The sequence below is a fragment of the Coregonus lavaretus genome (genome assembly GCF_964263955.1).
Source record: "Coregonus lavaretus genome assembly, chromosome: 31".
NCBI lineage: Eukaryota > Metazoa > Chordata > Actinopteri > Salmoniformes > Salmonidae > Coregonus > Coregonus lavaretus.
Window position 1 is genome coordinate 3,839,372 of NC_140018.1, and position 20,863 is coordinate 3,860,234.

Genomic DNA, 20,863 nt, shown 5'->3' on the forward strand with positions numbered 1-20,863 from the left:
CATCGGGTTTGATGTTTGTCCAGTTCCAAGCCTTTTCCATGTAAGCAGTGGTGACTTTGATTTCATTGCCAAAGTGTTCCTTTAACAACCTCTTAGCTACTGCATAGCCTCTTCTGGCTTCCATATGCAGACAACTACGGACCAGATCCTTGGGCTGACCAGAGGTGTATTGTTCCAGGTAATAGAGCCTATCCTGGTGACTGCTTGTCTTATCTTCTATACCATGCTCAAATGCACGCATGAATGGCCTAAAGTTTAGAGGATCACCGTCAAACATAGGTATCTCCCTAACAGGGAGTGTGGCTTGTTTGTGCTGTAGTACAAGGAGGTCAGCAATTTCATTCTGCCTTTGCATGACAGTAGAGAGGTTATCATGGCTGGTATTATGGCATGTGATATTTTAGAGAGAAGTCACCTGAGGGCCCAGTTCAGTGACCTGGTAACGTTCATGGAAAAACAGGCCAAAATACTGCAGGATCCGTAGTTTTTTGACTTGAATGTAGTGGCTTCCTTTCCTCTTTACCATAGCCACTGCCCTAGCCTGAAGCGGGGTTGTTTCGGACGCATACAGTCCACACTCAACGTTTCCAAACGGCCAAACATTCAATGAGATCCAGGGATATAGTGCAACAAAAAATGTTTATTCTTCTTATCTAACAAAAAGGTATTCTCCAATCAACTTAAAGCAGAGATTACTTGAAATGCAAATACATAATATAATATGACCTGTCTGTCTGTATTTCTGTATGTCTATATGGTCAAAAAACTATACCGTTCCCGCATCTAGCAAGGACTCCTCCCCCCGAAGGCCCAACTTCCTGCCTTTATACTAACACAATTAACACAGTACAATGAATGGGCAAGAGGGGGGGCCAAAAACTGAGTTACACTAATAACAAATGAATATATCTCAATCCGGAAAATAAATCATAAAGGTACGTACCTAATATTTCATCATATACATTAATATTTAATATATTTACACAAATGTACATGGAGCTCCGTATGTTCAGTCTTTTATACAAAATATGCCCAAATCGGCTCTAACATACCGGCCCCTAATTGTTGACTGCACTGAATGCACAACAATTACTTAATATTCAAACGTAGAGCCAATACAAAAACATTCTATACCAGAGCACCATTACAGTTCATAGCTATATACAAATATACAAGGTGCCATATAGGAAAATAGTCCATAGATCTCAGTCTGAGTTGAAGTGTAAAGGTGTTCAACTTCCAAAAAATGTCAAGAGTTTGACGTCCACAAAATGTATGACATCAAAGAATGTAAGAGTACGACATCAACGAATCAGAGGTGCACGTGATTCAAAGATGGAGCACTGTGTGTGTGTGTGTGTGTGTCTCACTTCGTCGCCTCAAGGAGCAGACAGAGTTTATTGATAGGTCTCTGTAGGATATTGGTCTTAGTCTTAACCATGACGCTCCGGACAAGACCTTTGGCCCCTGGCAAAGCCTTCACCACACGCCCCATTAGCCAAGAGTTCCTTGGGGCGGTGTCATCGACGATGACCACAAGGTCACCAGGACTGAAGTTTCTCTTAGTTTTGTTCCACTTGTTCCGCTCCTGCATAAGTGGAAGATACTCCCTGATCCATCTCTTCCAGAAGAGGTCAGTGATATATTGTACTTGCTTCCATCTCCTTCGTGAGTATAGGTCACTTCTCTGGAATAGTCCTGGTGGCAGGACTGGCTTTGCTTTCAGATGAAGCAGATGGTTCGGAGTCAGGGGTTCTAGATCGTTAGGGTCATTTGTTACAGTAGTGATTGGTCTGTCGTTCATAATCGCCTCAACTTCACACAAGGCTGTCTGCAAAGCCTCATCATCCAGTACTTGCTCTTTAAGGACTGAATAGAGGATCTTTTTCACCAGTCGGATCAACCTCTCCCATACCCCCCCATGGTGGGCTCCAGAGGGAGGGTTGAATGACCATGTCACTCCTTCCTTCAGTAATTTATTTTGAATCTTGTTGTGATCCAGCTCTTTCAGAGCTTCTCCTAGCTCTCTGTGTGTTCCAACAAAGTTGGTGCCATTGTCTGTTCTGATACTTGTTACTGGGCCCCTTCGACAGATGAACCTGCGCAGGGCATTGATGCAGGAATCAGTATCCAGATAACTAGCAACTTCTAGATGGACAGCTCGACTCACAAGGCAAGTAAAGATCACACCATACCGCTTCACATGAACGCGGCCTCGCTTCACCTCTATGGGGCCAAAGTAATCTATGCCCACATGGGTGAAAGGCGGCAAATCAGGTGCTACCCGATCTTGTGGAAGGTCAGCCATCTTCTGTTCCCCAGCTCTAGCTTGCATCCGCCTGCAGAAGACACAGCTCTTAAGGATCTTCCTTGCTAAGGAGTTGGCACAGGGTATCCAATATCGCTGGCGAAGTCTAGAAAGCATGTGACCTCTCCCAGAGTGGCCAACCTGCTCATGGATGTGGAGTAAGATCAGTCTGGAGATGTAGGAGTCTTTGGGCAGGATCATAGGATTCTTTAGTTCCGTAGGCATAGCAGCTTTGCTTAACCTTCCTCCTACTCTCAGAATGCCATTGTCAACTATTGGATCAAGCTTACAGATTGAGCCGCTTCTCTTGGCACATTGTTTTCCTTTTACAACTAGTGCAATTTCTTGTTTAAAGTGCTGTCGTTGCTCAAATCGAATGATGACCTTTTCTGCTTCATCTAGGTCATCTACAGACAGACTTTCTTTTCCAAACGTCAGTTTGAACTTGTCAATTTGTTCCTTCAGTGAGTTTGTCAGACTCTGATCTGATCCTGGATCAGTTTGGGTGAGAACTTTCCTTTTCTGGCTTAACTGTAGTAGAAGTCTCTTCAGTTTCAGCATCCAGGCAACTGCTTTCTTCAAGCTGTTCCATGTTGAATAGTACTCAATCAGTTTGCTGGTCGGACTCTTTTCTTCCACACATGTACTGTTTACGATGACGTCTTTTCTCACCTCTGGATCATCTGGAGGGATGGAGCCAAGCTCCTCGGGGACTTTCGGCCATTGTGTTTCTGTTTTCTCCAGGAATTCTGGTCCTTTGCGCCATCTCTTTGAGTTCAGGAAAGTTTCAACATGTAATCCTCTTGAGGCATCATCGGCTGGGTTGTGTTTGGAGTTCAAATACCTCCACTGTTTTGCTTTCGATAGGTCACGGATCATAGCAACCCTATTCGCCACAAAAGTATGGAATCTCTTGGTATCGTTGCGGATGTATTTTAGCACCGACTGGCTGTCTGTCCAGAAAGTTGACTCCTCAAGTTCAATCTGGAGCTCCAACCTTAACATCCTGTCCACTCGCACTGCCAATGTTGCCGCAGCAAGTTCCAGTCTGGGGATCGTCATCTACTTGAGTGGAGTCACCCTTGATTTCCCCAGTATGAATGCGATGTGGACCTTTTCCATAACGTTTGTGAACCTAAGGTAGCTTGCCGTGCCATAACCTTGTTCACTTGCATCACCGAAGTGATGCAGCTGTGCGGTCTTGATTTGACCAAAGTTCTCCGGCATCATACACCTGTTGATCTGGAATCTGGAGAGCTGGTCCAGCTCTGAGAGCCATCTCTTCCATGAAATAGAGTGTTCTTCAGGGATGACTTCGTCCCATCCACACTTTAGCTTGCAGAGCACTTGAAGAATTTGCTTTGCCTTTAATACGAATGGGGCGAGGAAACCTAATGGATCATAAATAGAGCTGACAGTTGAGAGAATACCTCTTCTTGTAAGGGGTCTGTTCTTGACAGTGACCTGGAAGGTAAACACATCCCTTTCAATGTTCCATCGGATTCCAAGTGCTCTTTCAACAGGCAGCTTTTCTCTGTCCAGGTCCAGTTCTTTTATCTGCTTGGCTTTGTGTTCATCAGGGATAGAAGCTAGTACAGTGCGGCTGTTGCTGACCCACTTGGTCAATTTGAACCCACCTTGAGAGCACACATCCCTGAGGTTTCTTGTGAGAGCTATGGCTTGTTCTTCTGTGGCCACTGACTTGAGGCAGTCATCAACATAGAAGTTGGACTTGACTGTTTGAATCACCTCTTCATCGTACCCCTCACAGTTGTCTTCTGCAGTCTTTCGCAGTGCAAAGTTTGCACAACTTGGAGAGGATATAGCACCGAAAAGATGTACTGTCATTCTGTACTCCTCCAATCTTTTGTTAGTATCACCATCCGGCCACCATAGGAATCGCAGGAAGTCTAAGTCATCTTCATGGACACGTACTTGATGGAACATTCCTTCGATGTCTGCCATCATGGCAATGTGCTCTTGCCGAAATCTTAGCAAGACTCCTATAAGCGTGTTTGCCAGGTCAGGGCCTTGAAGGAGTTCACTGTTAAGAGATGTACCTTTATAGGATGATGAACAGTCAAACACCACTCGTATCGTTCCTTTGCGCTTATGGTGAACGCCATGGTGTGGTATGTACCATACCTTGCCTTTCTCTCTGAGGAGCTGTTCTTGTGGTACCTTCTCGGCGTAACCTTTTGTTATCATCTCTTCCATGAAGCCTTTGTACTCTGCAGCGTAACCTTTGTCCTTCTTGAACTTCCTGATAATATTTAGAGCCCGCTGCTTTGCCATGTCACGGTTGTTTGGCAGGACTACATCTTTGTTGCGAAAGGGCAACGGTAAGTAGTAGTGATGGTCTTTGAGGGTTATGGAGCTTGATACTATCTCCATAAACCTACGATCCTCAGCTGACATCTCACTTTTCTCTTCATACTCTCTCTCAGGGAAGTCATGGTTGTACTGATTTACAAGAAGAACCCCCAGGTCGGCCATTGAGATACGATTGGCCATCACCGTAGGACGCCCGGATTCTTCTGCCATGGTACAACTGTTGAGAGGACCATTCATCACCCATCCAAAGAGGGTTTTCACTGCATACGGTCCGTTGCCTTGGCTATTTATGATTTGCCAGGGTTCCATTGCCTTTGGAGCATTTACGCCAATCAGAAGTTCGACGTCAGCATCAATCTCCTTCAACTGAACCTCTTTCAGGTATGGCCACCTTTTGAGCTCTTTCTGAGTGGGAATGTTCTCTCTTGTCACTGGGATCTTATGTTGGGTGTAGACCTTTGGTAATGCAAGAAATGTGTCGCCTTCCACATTGCCAATCTCTAATCCAGATATCTCAAAGCTCTTGGTAGGACTCTCCTGCCCCATTGTGCGTAGCAGAATTTCAGTCGCACTGCCTTTAGCTTGCAACTGCCTCATGAGTCTCTCCGTACAAAATGTTGCTGAGCTACCAGAATCGAGAAACGCATAGGTTAACACAGACTTGCTTCCATTTGCCACCTTTACTTGAACTGGCACAATTGCAAGTGCACAATCTGTACCGGCCCCGGTATCTTCACCAGCTTCCAGTGAAACAAGAGCACTGCTGACAGTCTCCTCCCGCTTTACTGCTACACCACTCATATCTGCCTTTTGAGATCTAAATCTCTCTCTTCCTTCAGTGTGCAGGATAGTGGGGTGCTTTCTTTGACAGCTCTGACAGGTCGTCCTTCTTTTACATTCTCTGCTTAAGTGTCCTCTCATCAAACAGCCAAAACAAAGGCCTTTTGATCTCAGAAACTCAACCTTGAATTCATGTGGCTGTGCCTTCACCTGTTGGCAGTCGACCAATAAATGCGCACCAGCACAAAATATACATGAGATACTGGGAGCATCAGAAGGGTAGGTGCCTGGTCTCTTTACTTTGAATGTTTGTTCTTTTAAAGGTTTTTCAGAGTCACAATCTGCCACTACAGCTACTGTAGTGGCAAAGCTGCTTCCCCTACTCTTGGACTTGAACTGCTGTTTAAAGTCAGCTTCTGTTTTGGGTTTTAAAAACCTTTTGTTGTACAGGGGATCTTGAATATCTCCATACAACGGATCCTGCAGTATTTTGGCCTGTTTTTCCATGAACGTTACCAGGTCACTGAACTGGGCCCTCAGGTGACTTCTCTCTAAAATATCACATGCCATAGACCTCCATTTTTCCCTTAGTTTGTAGGGAAGTTTTGACATGATCAGCTTTATGTTGGAGGGAAGATTAAGCTCTTCCATGTTCTGTAGGTCTTGCATAGCGTTACAGCAACCTCTTAGATAGAGTGCATAACCACCCAGTCCCTTTCCATCATCGGGTTTGATGTTTGTCCAGTTCCAAGCCTTTTCCATGTAAGCAGTGGTGACTTTGATTTCATTGCCAAAGTGTTCCTTTAACAACCTCTTAGCTACTGCATAGCCTCTTCTGGCTTCCATATGCAGACAACTACGGACCAGATCCTTGGGCTGACCAGAGGTGTATTGTTCCAGGTAATAGAGCCTATCCTGGTGACTGCTTGTCTTATCTTCTATACCATGCTCAAATGCACGCATGAATGGCCTAAAGTTTAGAGGATCACCGTCAAACATAGGTATCTCCCTAACAGGGAGTGTGGCTTGTTTGTGCTGTAGTACAAGGAGGTCAGCAATTTCATTCTGCCTTTGCATGACAGTAGAGAGGTTATCATGGCTGGTATTATGGCATGTGATATTTTAGAGAGAAGTCACCTGAGGGCCCAGTTCAGTGACCTGGTAACGTTCATGGAAAAACAGGCCAAAATACTGCAGGATCCGTAGTTTTTTGACTTGAATGTAGTGGCTTCCTTTCCTCTTTACCATAGCCACTGCCCTAGCCTGAAGCGGGGTTGTTTCGGACGCATACAGTCCACACTCAACGTTTCCAAACGGCCAAACATTCAATGAGATCCAGGGATATAGTGCAACAAAAAATGTTTATTCTTCTTATCTAACAAAAAGGTATTCTCCAATCAACTTAAAGCAGAGATTACTTGAAATGCAAATACATAATATAATATGACCTGTCTGTCTGTATTTCTGTATGTCTATATGGTCAAAAAACTATACCGTTCCCGCATCTAGCAAGGACTCCTCCCCCCGAAGGCCCAACTTCCTGCCTTTATACTAACACAATTAACACAGTACAATGAATGGGCAAGAGGGGGGGCCAAAAACTGAGTTACACTAATAACAAATGAATATATCTCAATCCGGAAAATAAATCATAAAGGTACGTACCTAATATTTCATCATATACATTAATATTTAATATATTTACACAAATGTACATGGAGCTCCGTATGTTCAGTCTTTTATACAAAATATGCCCAAATCGGCTCTAACATACCGGCCCCTAATTGTTGACTGCACTGAATGCACAACAATTACTTAATATTCAAACGTAGAGCCAATACAAAAACATTCTATACCAGAGCACCATTACAGTTCATAGCTATATACAAATATACAAGGTGCCATATAGGAAAATAGTCCATAGATCTCAGTCTGAGTTGAAGTGTAAAGGTGTTCAACTTCCAAAAAATGTCAAGAGTTTGACGTCCACAAAATGTATGACATCAAAGAATGTAAGAGTACGACATCAACGAATCAGAGGTGCACGTGATTCAAAGATGGAGCACTGTGTGTGTGTGTGTGTGTGTCTCACTTCGTCGCCTCAAGGAGCAGACAGAGTTTATTGATAGGTCTCTGTAGGATATTGGTCTTAGTCTTAACCATGACGCTCCGGACAAGACCTTTGGCCCCTGGCAAAGCCTTCACCACACGCCCCATTAGCCAAGAGTTCCTTGGGGCGGTGTCATCGACGATGACCACAAGGTCACCAGGACTGAAGTTTCTCTTAGTTTTGTTCCACTTGTTCCGCTCCTGCATAAGTGGAAGATACTCCCTGATCCATCTCTTCCAGAAGAGGTCAGTGATATATTGTACTTGCTTCCATCTCCTTCGTGAGTATAGGTCACTTCTCTGGAATAGTCCTGGTGGCAGGACTGGCTTTGCTTTCAGATGAAGCAGATGGTTCGGAGTCAGGGGTTCTAGATCGTTAGGGTCATTTGTTACAGTAGTGATTGGTCTGTCGTTCATAATCGCCTCAACTTCACACAAGGCTGTCTGCAAAGCCTCATCATCCAGTACTTGCTCTTTAAGGACTGAATAGAGGATCTTTTTCACCAGTCGGATCAACCTCTCCCATACCCCCCCATGGTGGGCTCCAGAGGGAGGGTTGAATGACCATGTCACTCCTTCCTTCAGTAATTTATTTTGAATCTTGTTGTGATCCAGCTCTTTCAGAGCTTCTCCTAGCTCTCTGTGTGTTCCAACAAAGTTGGTGCCATTGTCTGTTCTGATACTTGTTACTGGGCCCCTTCGACAGATGAACCTGCGCAGGGCATTGATGCAGGAATCAGTATCCAGATAACTAGCAACTTCTAGATGGACAGCTCGACTCACAAGGCAAGTAAAGATCACACCATACCGCTTCACATGAACGCGGCCTCGCTTCACCTCTATGGGGCCAAAGTAATCTATGCCCACATGGGTGAAAGGCGGCAAATCAGGTGCTACCCGATCTTGTGGAAGGTCAGCCATCTTCTGTTCCCCAGCTCTAGCTTGCATCCGCCTGCAGAAGACACAGCTCTTAAGGATCTTCCTTGCTAAGGAGTTGGCACAGGGTATCCAATATCGCTGGCGAAGTCTAGAAAGCATGTGACCTCTCCCAGAGTGGCCAACCTGCTCATGGATGTGGAGTAAGATCAGTCTGGAGATGTAGGAGTCTTTGGGCAGGATCATAGGATTCTTTAGTTCCGTAGGCATAGCAGCTTTGCTTAACCTTCCTCCTACTCTCAGAATGCCATTGTCAACTATTGGATCAAGCTTACAGATTGAGCCGCTTCTCTTGGCACATTGTTTTCCTTTTACAACTAGTGCAATTTCTTGTTTAAAGTGCTGTCGTTGCTCAAATCGAATGATGACCTTTTCTGCTTCATCTAGGTCATCTACAGACAGACTTTCTTTTCCAAACGTCAGTTTGAACTTGTCAATTTGTTCCTTCAGTGAGTTTGTCAGACTCTGATCTGATCCTGGATCAGTTTGGGTGAGAACTTTCCTTTTCTGGCTTAACTGTAGTAGAAGTCTCTTCAGTTTCAGCATCCAGGCAACTGCTTTCTTCAAGCTGTTCCATGTTGAATAGTACTCAATCAGTTTGCTGGTCGGACTCTTTTCTTCCACACATGTACTGTTTACGATGACGTCTTTTCTCACCTCTGGATCATCTGGAGGGATGGAGCCAAGCTCCTCGGGGACTTTCGGCCATTGTGTTTCTGTTTTCTCCAGGAATTCTGGTCCTTTGCGCCATCTCTTTGAGTTCAGGAAAGTTTCAACATGTAATCCTCTTGAGGCATCATCGGCTGGGTTGTGTTTGGAGTTCAAATACCTCCACTGTTTTGCTTTCGATAGGTCACGGATCATAGCAACCCTATTCGCCACAAAAGTATGGAATCTCTTGGTATCGTTGCGGATGTATTTTAGCACCGACTGGCTGTCTGTCCAGAAAGTTGACTCCTCAAGTTCAATCTGGAGCTCCAACCTTAACATCCTGTCCACTCGCACTGCCAATAAAAATCCTACAATGTGATTTTCTGGATTTTTTTCTCTCAATTTGTCTGTCATAGTTGACGTGTACCTATGATGAAAATTACAGGCCTCTCTCATTTTTTTTAAGTGGGAGAACTTGCACAATTGGTGGCTGGTACATCCTTGGGAGCAATTTCCAAACGCCTGAAGGTACCACGTTAATCTGTACAAAAATTATGTGGATATATTGAAGCAACATCTCAAGACATCAGTCAGGAAGTTAAAGCTGGGTCGCAAATGGGTCTTCCAAATGGACAATGACTCCAAGCATACTTCCAAAGTTGTGGCAAAATGGCTTAAGGTCAACAAAGTCAAGATATTGGAGTGGCCATCACAAAGCCCTGACCTCAATCCAATAGAAATTTGTGGGCAGAACTGAAAAAGTGTGTGCGAGCAAGGAGGCCTACAAACCTGACTCAGTTACACCAGCTCTGTCAGGAGGAACGGGCCAAAATTCACCCAACTTATTGTGGGAAGCTTGTGGAAGGCTACCCGAAATGTTTGACCCAAGTGAAACAATTTAAAGGCAATGCTACCAAATACTAATTGAGTGTATGTAAACTTCTGACCCACTGGGAATGTGATGAAAGAAATAAAAGCTGAAATAAATAATTCTCTCTACTATTATTCTGACATTTCAAATTCTTAAAATAAAGTGGTGATCCTAACTGACCTAAGACAGGGAATTGTTACTACGATTAAATGTCAGGAATTGTGAAAATCTGAGTTTAAATGTGTTTGGCTAAGGTGTACGTGAACTTCCGACTTCAACTGTATATACAGTACCAATCAAAAGTTTGGACACACCTACTCATTCAGGGTTTTTCTTTATTTTTACTATTTTTTACATTGTAGAATAATAGTGAATACATCAAAACTATGAAATAATACATGTTGAATCATGTAGTAACCAAAAAAGTGTTAAACAAATCAAAATATATTTTATATTTGAGATTCTTCAAAGTAGCCACCCTTTGCCTTGATGACAGCTTTACACACTCTTGGTATTCTCTCAACCAGCTTCATGAGGTAGTCACCTGGAATGCATTTCAATTAACAGGTGTGCCTTGTTAAAAGTTCATTTGTGGAATTTCTTTCCTTCTTAATGTGTTTGAGACAATCAATTGTGTTGTGACAAGGTAGGGGTGGTATACAGACGATAGCCCTATTTGGTAAAAGACCAAGTCCATATAATGGCAAGAACAGCTCAAATAACCGAAGCGAAATGACAGTCCATCATTACTTTAAGACATGAAGGTCAGTCAATATGGAACATTTCAAGAACTTTGAAAGTTTCTTCAATTGCCGTTGCAAAAACCATCAAGTGCTATGATGAAACTGGCTCTCATGAGGACCGCCACAGGAAAGGAAGACCCAGAGTTACCTCTGCTGCAGAGGACAAGTTCATTAGAGTTACCAGTCTTAGAAATTGCAGCCCAAATAAATGCTTCACAGAGTTCAAGTAACAGACACATCTCAACATCAACTGTTCAGAGGAGACTGCGTGAATCAGGCCTTCAAGGTCGAATTTCTGCAAAGAAACCACTACTAAAGGACAACAATATGAAGAAGAGACTTGCTTGGGCCAAGAAGCACAAACAATGTACATCAGACCGGTGGAAATCTGTCCTTTGGTCTGATGAGTCTAAATTTGAGATTTGTGGTTCCAACTGCCGTGTCTTTGTGAGACGCAGAGTAGGTGAACGGATGATCTCTGCATGTGTGGTTCCCACCGTGAAGCATGGAGGAGGAGGTGTGATGGTTAGGGGGTGCTTTGCTGGTGACACTGTCTGTGATTTATTTAGAATTCAAGGCACACTTAACCAGCATGGCTACCACAGCATTCTGCAGCGATACGCCATCCCATCTGGTTTGCGCTTAGTGGGACTATAATTAGTTTTTCAACAGGACAATGACCCAAAACACACCTCCAGGCTGTGTAAGGGCTATTTGCCCAAGGAGAGTGATGGAGTGCTGCATCAGATGACCTGGTCTCCACAATCACCTGACCTCAACCCAATTGAGATGGTTTGGGATGAGTTGGACCGCAGAGTGAAGGAAAAGCAGCCAACACGTGCTCAGCATATGTGGGAACTCCTTTAAGACTGTCACGATCGTCGGGAACAGATGAGGACCAAGGCGCAGCGTTGCAGGCAAACATATTCTTTATTGAGCGAAACGCGATCAAAACAACAAAGACGGTAACGTGACAGTACACGGTCAAACACAACCAACTTGAAACAAGAACCCACAAAAACCAAAGGAAAAACCGACAGTTAAATATGGCTCCCAATCAGAGACAACCAGCAAACAGCTGACACTCGTTGCCTCTGATTGGGAGTCACTCAGGCCAACATAGAAATAGAGAACATAGATCTACACACCCTGGCTCAACATAACAGTGTCCCCAGAGCCAGGGCGTGACAGTACCCCCCCCTAAAGGCGCGGACTCCGACCGCGCCAACTAAATACCACAGGGGAGGGACCGGGTGGGCACTCCGCCTTGGCGGCGGATCCGGCTCTGGGCCCGATCCCCACTCCCTCTCCAACCCCCCAAAGTACCCCTGGTCCGGTCTGGCCCCGCTGGCCGGAGCCGGACTTACGACACGCACCCCTGGCTTGGTGCGTGGAGCAGGAACGGACCGGACCGGGCTGACGATGCGCACCCCTGGCTTGGTGCGTGGAGTAGCAACTGGCCGGACCGGGCTGACGATACAGACCCCTGGCTTGGTGCGTGGAGTAGCAACTGGCCGGACCGGGCTGACGATACACACCCCTGGCTTGGTGCGTGGAGCAGGAATGGACCGGATTGGGCTGACGATACGCACCCCTGGCTTGGTGCGTGGAGTAGCAACTGGCCGGACCGGGCTGACGATACGCACCCCTGGCTTGGTGCGTGGAGCAGGAATGGGCCGGACTGGGCTGGCGACGCGCACCACAGACTTGGTGCGGAGAGCAGGAACGGGCCGGACAGGGCTGACGAAACGCACCACAGACTTGGTGCGGGGAGCAGGAACGGGCCGAGCCGGGCTGACGAGACGCACCACAGACTTGGTGCGGGGAGCAGGAATGGGCCGGACTGGGCTGACGAAGCGTACCACAGGCTCGATGCGGAGAGCAGGAACAGGCCGGACCGGGCTGGCGACGCGCACCACAGGCTCGATGCGAGGAACAGGAACAGACCGGACCGCACTGGGGACACACACCACTGGCCCTACGCAGAGATCGGGAACGGGCCCGACCGGACTGGTAACACACCCCAGTACCTCTCGCCGTGCCTCCACACTTTCCCTCTCCTCTGTGACCAGTAGCCCCCTTAACCTGGCGGCCTCCTCTGCGCACCCGCTGGACCGCTCCATCGCGGCCTCCTGCTGCCCCGTCGTCCACGACGTGAGCCCCCCCCTAAAAATATTCTGGGGGTCTCTCCTCCCCATGGACCAGGCCTCCCTAGTTCTCGCCAGACTCTCACCCCACTGCTCCAAAGTCCAACCTCTCTGCTCTTCACTTGGCTTGGCCCAGTCGAGACTCCTACTCCACTGATCCCAGGTCCATCCTCTCTCCTCCTCACGCTGCTTGGTCCTGTCTTGGTGGGTTCTTCTGTCACGATCGTCGGGAACAGATGAGGACCAAGGCGCAGCGTTGCAGGCAAACATACTCTTTATTGAGCGAAACACGATCAAAACAACAAAGACGGTAACGTGACAGTACACGGTCAAACACAACCAACTTGAAACAAGAACCCACAAAAACCAAAGGAAAAACCGACAGTTAAATATGGCTCCCAATCAGAGACAACCAGCAAACAGCTGACAATCGTTGCCTCTGATTGGGAGTCACTCAGGCCAACATAGAAATAGAGAACATAGATCTACACACCCTGGCTCAACATAACAGTGTCCCCAGAGCCAGGGCGTGACAAAGACTGTTGGAAAAGCATTCCTCATGAAGCTGGTTGAGAGAATGACTAGAGTGTGCAAAGCTGTCATCAAGGCAAAGGGTGGCTACTTTGAAGAATTTCAAATATAAAATACATTTTAATTTGTTTAACACTTTTTTGGTTACTACATGATTCCATATGTGTTATTTCATAGTTTTGATGTCTTCACTATTATTCTACAATATAGAAAATAGTAAAAAATAAAGAAAAACCCTTGAATGAGTAGGTGTGTCCAAACTTTTGACTGGTACTGTATATCACTGTATGTATCACTGTATGTACAGTGGGGAGAACAAGTATTTGATACACTGCCGATTTTGCATGTTTTCCTACTTACAAAGCATGTAGAGGTCTGTAATTTTTATCATAGGTACACTTCAACTGTGAGAGACGGAATCTAAAACAAAAATCCAGAAAATCACATTGTATGATTTTGAAGTAATTCATTTGCATTTTATTGCATGACATAAGTATTTGATCACCTACCAACCAGGAAGAATTCCGGCTCTCACAGACCTGTTAGTTTTTCTTTAAGAAGCCCTCCTGTTCTCCACTCATTACCTGTATTAACTGCACCTGTTTGAACTCGTTACCTGTATAAAAGACACCTGTCCACACACTCAATCAAACAGACTCCAACCTCTCCACAATGGCCAAGACCAGAGAGCTGTGTAAGGACATCAGGGATAAAATTGTAGACCTGCACAAGGCTGGGATGGGCTACAGGACAATAGGCAAGCAGCTTGGTGAGAAGGCAACAACTGTTGGCGCAATAATTAGAAAATGGAAGAAGTTCAAGATGACGGTCAATCACCCTCGATCTGGGGCTCCTTGCAAGATCTCACATCGTGGGGCATCAATGATCATGAGGAAGGTGAGGGATCAGCCCAGAACTACACGGCAGGACCTGGTCAATGACCTGAAGAGAGCTGGGACCACAGTCTCAAAGAAAACCATTAGTAACACACTACGCCGTCATGGATTAAAATCCTGCAGCGCATGCAAGGTCCCCCTGCTCAAGCCAGCGCATGTCCAGGCCCGTCTGAAGTTTGCCAATGACCATCTGGATGATCCAGAGGAGGAATGGGAGAAGGTCATGTGGTCTGATGAGACAAAAATAGAGCTTTTTGGTCTAAACTCCACTCGCCGTGTTTGGAGGAAGAAGAAGGATGAGTACAACCCCAAGAACACCATCCCAACCGTGAAGCATGGAGGTGGAAACATCATTCTTTGGGGATGCTTTTCTGCAAAGGGGACAGGACAACTGCACCGTATTGAGGGGAGGATGGATGGGGCCATGTATCGCGAGATCTTGGCCAACAACCTCCTTCCCTCAGTAAGAGCATTGAAGATGGGTCGTGGCTGGCTCTTCCAGCATGACAACGACCCGAAACACACAGCCAGGGCAACTAAGGAGTGGCTCCGTAAGAAGCATCTCAAGGTTCTGGAGTGGCCTAGCCAGTCTCCAGACCTGAACCCAATAGAACATCTTTGGAGGGAGCTGAAAGTCCGTATTGCCCAGCGACAGCTCCGAAACCTGAAGGATCTGGAGAAGGTCTGTATGGAGGAGTGGGCCAAAATCCCTGCTGCAGTGTGTGCAAACCTGGTCAAGACCTACAGGAAACGTATGATCTCTGTAATTGCAAACAAAGGTTTCTGTACCAAAATATTAAGTTCTGCTTTACTGATGTATCAAATACTTATGTCATGCAATAAAATGCAAATTAATTACTTAAAAATCATACAATGTGATTTTCTGGATTTTTGTCTCTCACAGTTGAAGTGTACCTATGATAAAAATTACAGACCTCTACATGCTTTGTAAGTAGGAAAATCTGCAAAATCGGCAGTGTATCAAATACTTGTTCTCCCCACTGTATATATATCACTGTTTGTATCACTGTATGTATATATATCACTGTATGTATCACTGTATGTATATATATCACTGTATGTATCACTGTATGTATTTATATCACTGTATGTATCATTGTATGTATATATATCACTGTATGTATCACTGTATGTATATATATCACTGTATGTATCACTGTATGTATATATATCACTGTATGTATCACTGTATTTATATATATATCACTGTATGTATCATTGTATGTATTTATATCACTGTATGTATCACTGTATGTATATATATCACTGTATGTATCACTGTATGTATATATATCACTGTATGTATCACTGTATGTATATATATCACTGTATGTATCACTGTATGTATATATATCACTGTATATATCACTGTATGTATGTATATATCATTGTATGTATCACTGTATGTATATATATCACTGTATGTATCACTGTATGTATGTATATCACTGGATGTATCACTGTATGTATATATATATCACTGTATGTATCACTGTATGTATATATATATATATATATATATATATATATATATATATATATATACATATATCACTGTATGTATGTATATATCACTGTATGTATCACTGTATGTATATATATATCACTGTATGTATCACTGTATGTATATATATCACTGTATATATCACTGTATGTATATATATATATATATATATATATATATATATATATATATATATATATATATATCGCTGTATGTATGTATATATCACAGTATGTATCACTGTATATATATATATATATATCACTGAATGTATCACTGTATGTATGTATATCACTGTATGTATCACTGTATGTATATATATCACTGTATATATCACTGTATGTATATATATCACTGTATGTATCACTGTATGTATGTATATCACTGTATATATATATATATATACATATATATATATATATATATATATATATATATATATATATATATATATATATATATCACTGTATGTATCGCTGTATGTATATATATCACTGTATATATCACTGTATGTATCACTGTATGTATATATATATCACTGTATGTATCACTGTATGTATATATATCACTGTATATATCACTGTATGTATATATATATATATATATATATATATATATATATATATATATCACTGTATGTATATATATCACTGTATGTATCACTGTATGTATGTATATCACTGTATGTATCACTGTATGTATATATATATCACTGTATGTATCACTGTATGTATATATATCACTGTATATATCACTGTATGTATATATATATCACTGTATGTATCACTGTATGTATATATATATCAATGTATGTATCACTGTATGTATGTATATCACTGTATGTATCACTGTATGTATATATATATCACTGTATATATCACTGTATGTATATATATCACTGTGTACATCACTGCATGTATATATATCACTGTATGTATCACTGTATGTATATATATCACTGTATATATCACTGTATGTATATATATATATATATATATATCACTGTATGTATCACTGTATGTATATATATATCACTGTATGTATCACTGTATGTATACATATCACTGTATATATCACTGTATGTATATATATATATATATATATATATATATATATATATATATATATATATATATATATATATATATATATATATATCACTGTATGTATGTATATATCACATATATGTATGTATGTATATATCACATACACTATATGTATCACTGTATGTATATATATCACTGTATGTATCACTGTATGTATATATATCACTGTATGTATCACTGTATGTATGTATATCACTGTATGTATCACTGTATGTATATATATCACTGTATGTATCACTGTATGTATATATATATCACTGTATGTATCACTGTATGTAGATATATCACTGTATATATCACTGTATGCATATATATCACTGTATGTATCACTGTATGTATATATATCACTGTATGTATCACTGTATGTATGTATATCACTGTATGTATCACTGTATGTATATATATCACTGTATGTATCACTGTATGTATGTATATCACTGTATGTATCACTGTATGTATATATATCACTGTATGTATCACTGTATGTATATATATCGATATGTATCACTGTATGTATATATATATCACTGTATATATCACTGTATGTATATATATATATCACTGTATGTATCACTCTATGTATATATATATCACTGTATGTATCACTGTATGTATATATATCAATGTATATATCACTGTATGTATCACTGTATATATCACTGTATGTATATATTTATCACTGTATGTATCCCTGTATGTATATATATCACTGTATGTATCACTGTATGTATGTATATCACTGTATGTATCACTGTATGTATATATATCACTGTATGTATCACTGTATGTATATATATAACACTGTATGTATCACTGTATGTATATATATATCACTGTATGTATATATATCACTGTATGTATCACTGTATGTATATATATCACTGTATGTATCACTGTATGTATATATATCACTGTATGTATCACTGTATGTATATATATCACTGTATGTATCACTGTATGTATATATATCACTGTATGTATCACTGTATATATATATCACTGTATGTATCGCTGTATGTATATATATCACTGTATATATCACTGTATGTATATATATATCACTGTATGTATCACTGTATGTATATATATCACTGTATGTATCACTGTATGTATGTATATCACTGTATGTATCACTGTATGTATATATATCACTGTATGTATCACTGTATGTATATATATATATCACTGTATGTATCACTGTATGTATATATATCACTGTATGTATCACTGTATATATATATCACTGTATGTATCACTGTATGTATATATATCACTGTATGTATCACAGTATGTATATATATCACTGTATGTATCAATGTATGTTCATATATCACTGTATGTATCACTGTATGTATATATATCACTGTATGTATCACTGTATGTATATATATAACACTGTATGTTTCACTGTATGTATATATATCACTGTATGTATCACTGTATGTATATATATCACTGTATGTATCACTGTATGTATATATATCACTGTATGTATCACTGTATGTATATATATCACTGTATGTATCACTGTATGTATATATATCACTGTATGTATCACTGTATGTATATATATCACTGTATGTATCACTGTATGTATATATATCACTGTATGTATCACTGTATGTATATATATATCACTGTATGTATCGCTGTATGTATATATATATATCACTGTATGTATCACTGTATGTTTATATATCACTGTATATATCACTTTATGTATATATATCACTGTATGTATCACTGTATGTATATATATCACTGTATGTATCACTGTATGTATATATATCACTGTATGTATCACTGTATGTATATATATCACTGTATGTATCACTGTATGTATATATATCACTGTATATATCACTGTATGTATATATATCACTGTATGTATCGCTGTATGTATATATATCACTGTATGTATCACTGTATGTATATATATATATCACTGTATGTATCACTGTATGTATATATATCACTGTATGTATCACTGTATGTATATATATCACTGTATGTATATATATCACTGTATGTATCACTGTATGTATATATATATATATCACTGTATGTATATATATCACTGTATGTATATATATCACTGTATGTATCACTGTATGTATATATATATCACTGTATGTATCACTGTATGTATATATATCACTGTATGTATCACTGTATGTATATATATCACTGTATGTATCACTGTATGTATATATATCACTGTATGTATCACTGTATGTATATATATCACTGTATGTATCACTGTATGTATATATATCACTGTATATATCACTGTACGTATATATATATATATCACTGTATGTATATATATATATATCACTGTATGTATCACTGTATATATATATATATATATATATCACTGTATGTATCACTGTATATATATATCACTGTATGTATCACTGTATATATATATATATCACTGTATGTATCACTGTATATATATATATCACTGTATGTATCACTGTATGTATATATATCACTGTATGTATCACTGTATGTATATATATCACTGTATGTATCACTGTATGTATATATATCACTGTATATATCACTGTATGTATAAATATATATATCACTGTATGTATCACTGTATATATATATATCACTGTATGTATGTATATCACTGTATGTATCACTGTATGTATATATATATCACTGTATGTATCACTGTATGTATGTATATATATCACTGTATGTATCACTGTATGTATATATATATCACTGTATGTATATATATCACTGTATGTATCACTGTATGTATATATATCACAGTATATATCACTGTATGTGTATATATATCACTGTATGTATCACTGTATGTATATATATCACTGTATGTATCACTGTATGTATGTATATCACTATATGTATCACTGTATGTATATATATAAATGTATGTATCACTGTATGTATATATATCACTGTATGTATCACTGTATGTATGTATATCACTGTATGTATCACTGTATGTATATATCTCACTGTATGTATCACTGTATGTATATATATATCACTGTATGTATCACTGTATGTATATATATCACTGTATATATCACTGTATGTATATATATCACTGTATATATCACTGTATGTATATATATCACTGTATGTATCGCTGTATGTATATATATCACTGTATATATCACTGTATGTATCACTGTATGTATATATATATCACTGTATGTATCACTGTATGTATATATATCACTGTATATATCACTGTATGTATATATATATATATATATATATATATATATATATATATATCACTGTATGTATATATATCACTGTATGTATCACTGTATGTATGTATATCACTGTATGTATCACTGTATGTATATATATATCACTGTATGTATCACTGTATGTATATATATCACTGTATATATCACTGTATGTATATATATATCACTGTATGTATCACTGTATGTATATATATATCAATGTATGTATCACTGTATGTATGTATATCACTGTATGTATCACTGTATGTATATATATATCACTGTATATATCACTGTATGTATATATATCACTGTGTACATCACTGCATGTATATATATCACTGTATGTATCACTGTATGTATATATATCACTGTATATATCACTGTATGTATATATATATATATATATATATCACTGTATGTATCACTGTATGTATATATATATCACTGTATGTATCACTGTATGTATACATATCACTGTATATATCACTGTATGTATATATATATATATATATATATATATATATATATATATATATATATATATATATATATATATATATCACTGTATGTATGTATATATCACTGTATGTATCACTGTATGTATATATATCACTGTATGTATCACTGTATGTATGTATATATATCACTGTATGTATCACTGTATGTATATATATATCACTG

The 20,863-nt window shown here is 39.9% G+C and overlaps 1 protein-coding gene across 1 annotated transcript in view; it reads right to left on the reverse strand.

The window, feature by feature from the left end:
- The window catches only part of LOC311106314 (ras-related protein Rab-15-like), a gene marked incomplete at both ends in the record, with an annotated part of 59,428 nt that overhangs the window by 7,350 nt on the left and 31,215 nt on the right, over positions 1 to 20,863 (reverse strand). The gene's annotated exons all lie outside the window — the stretch shown is intronic.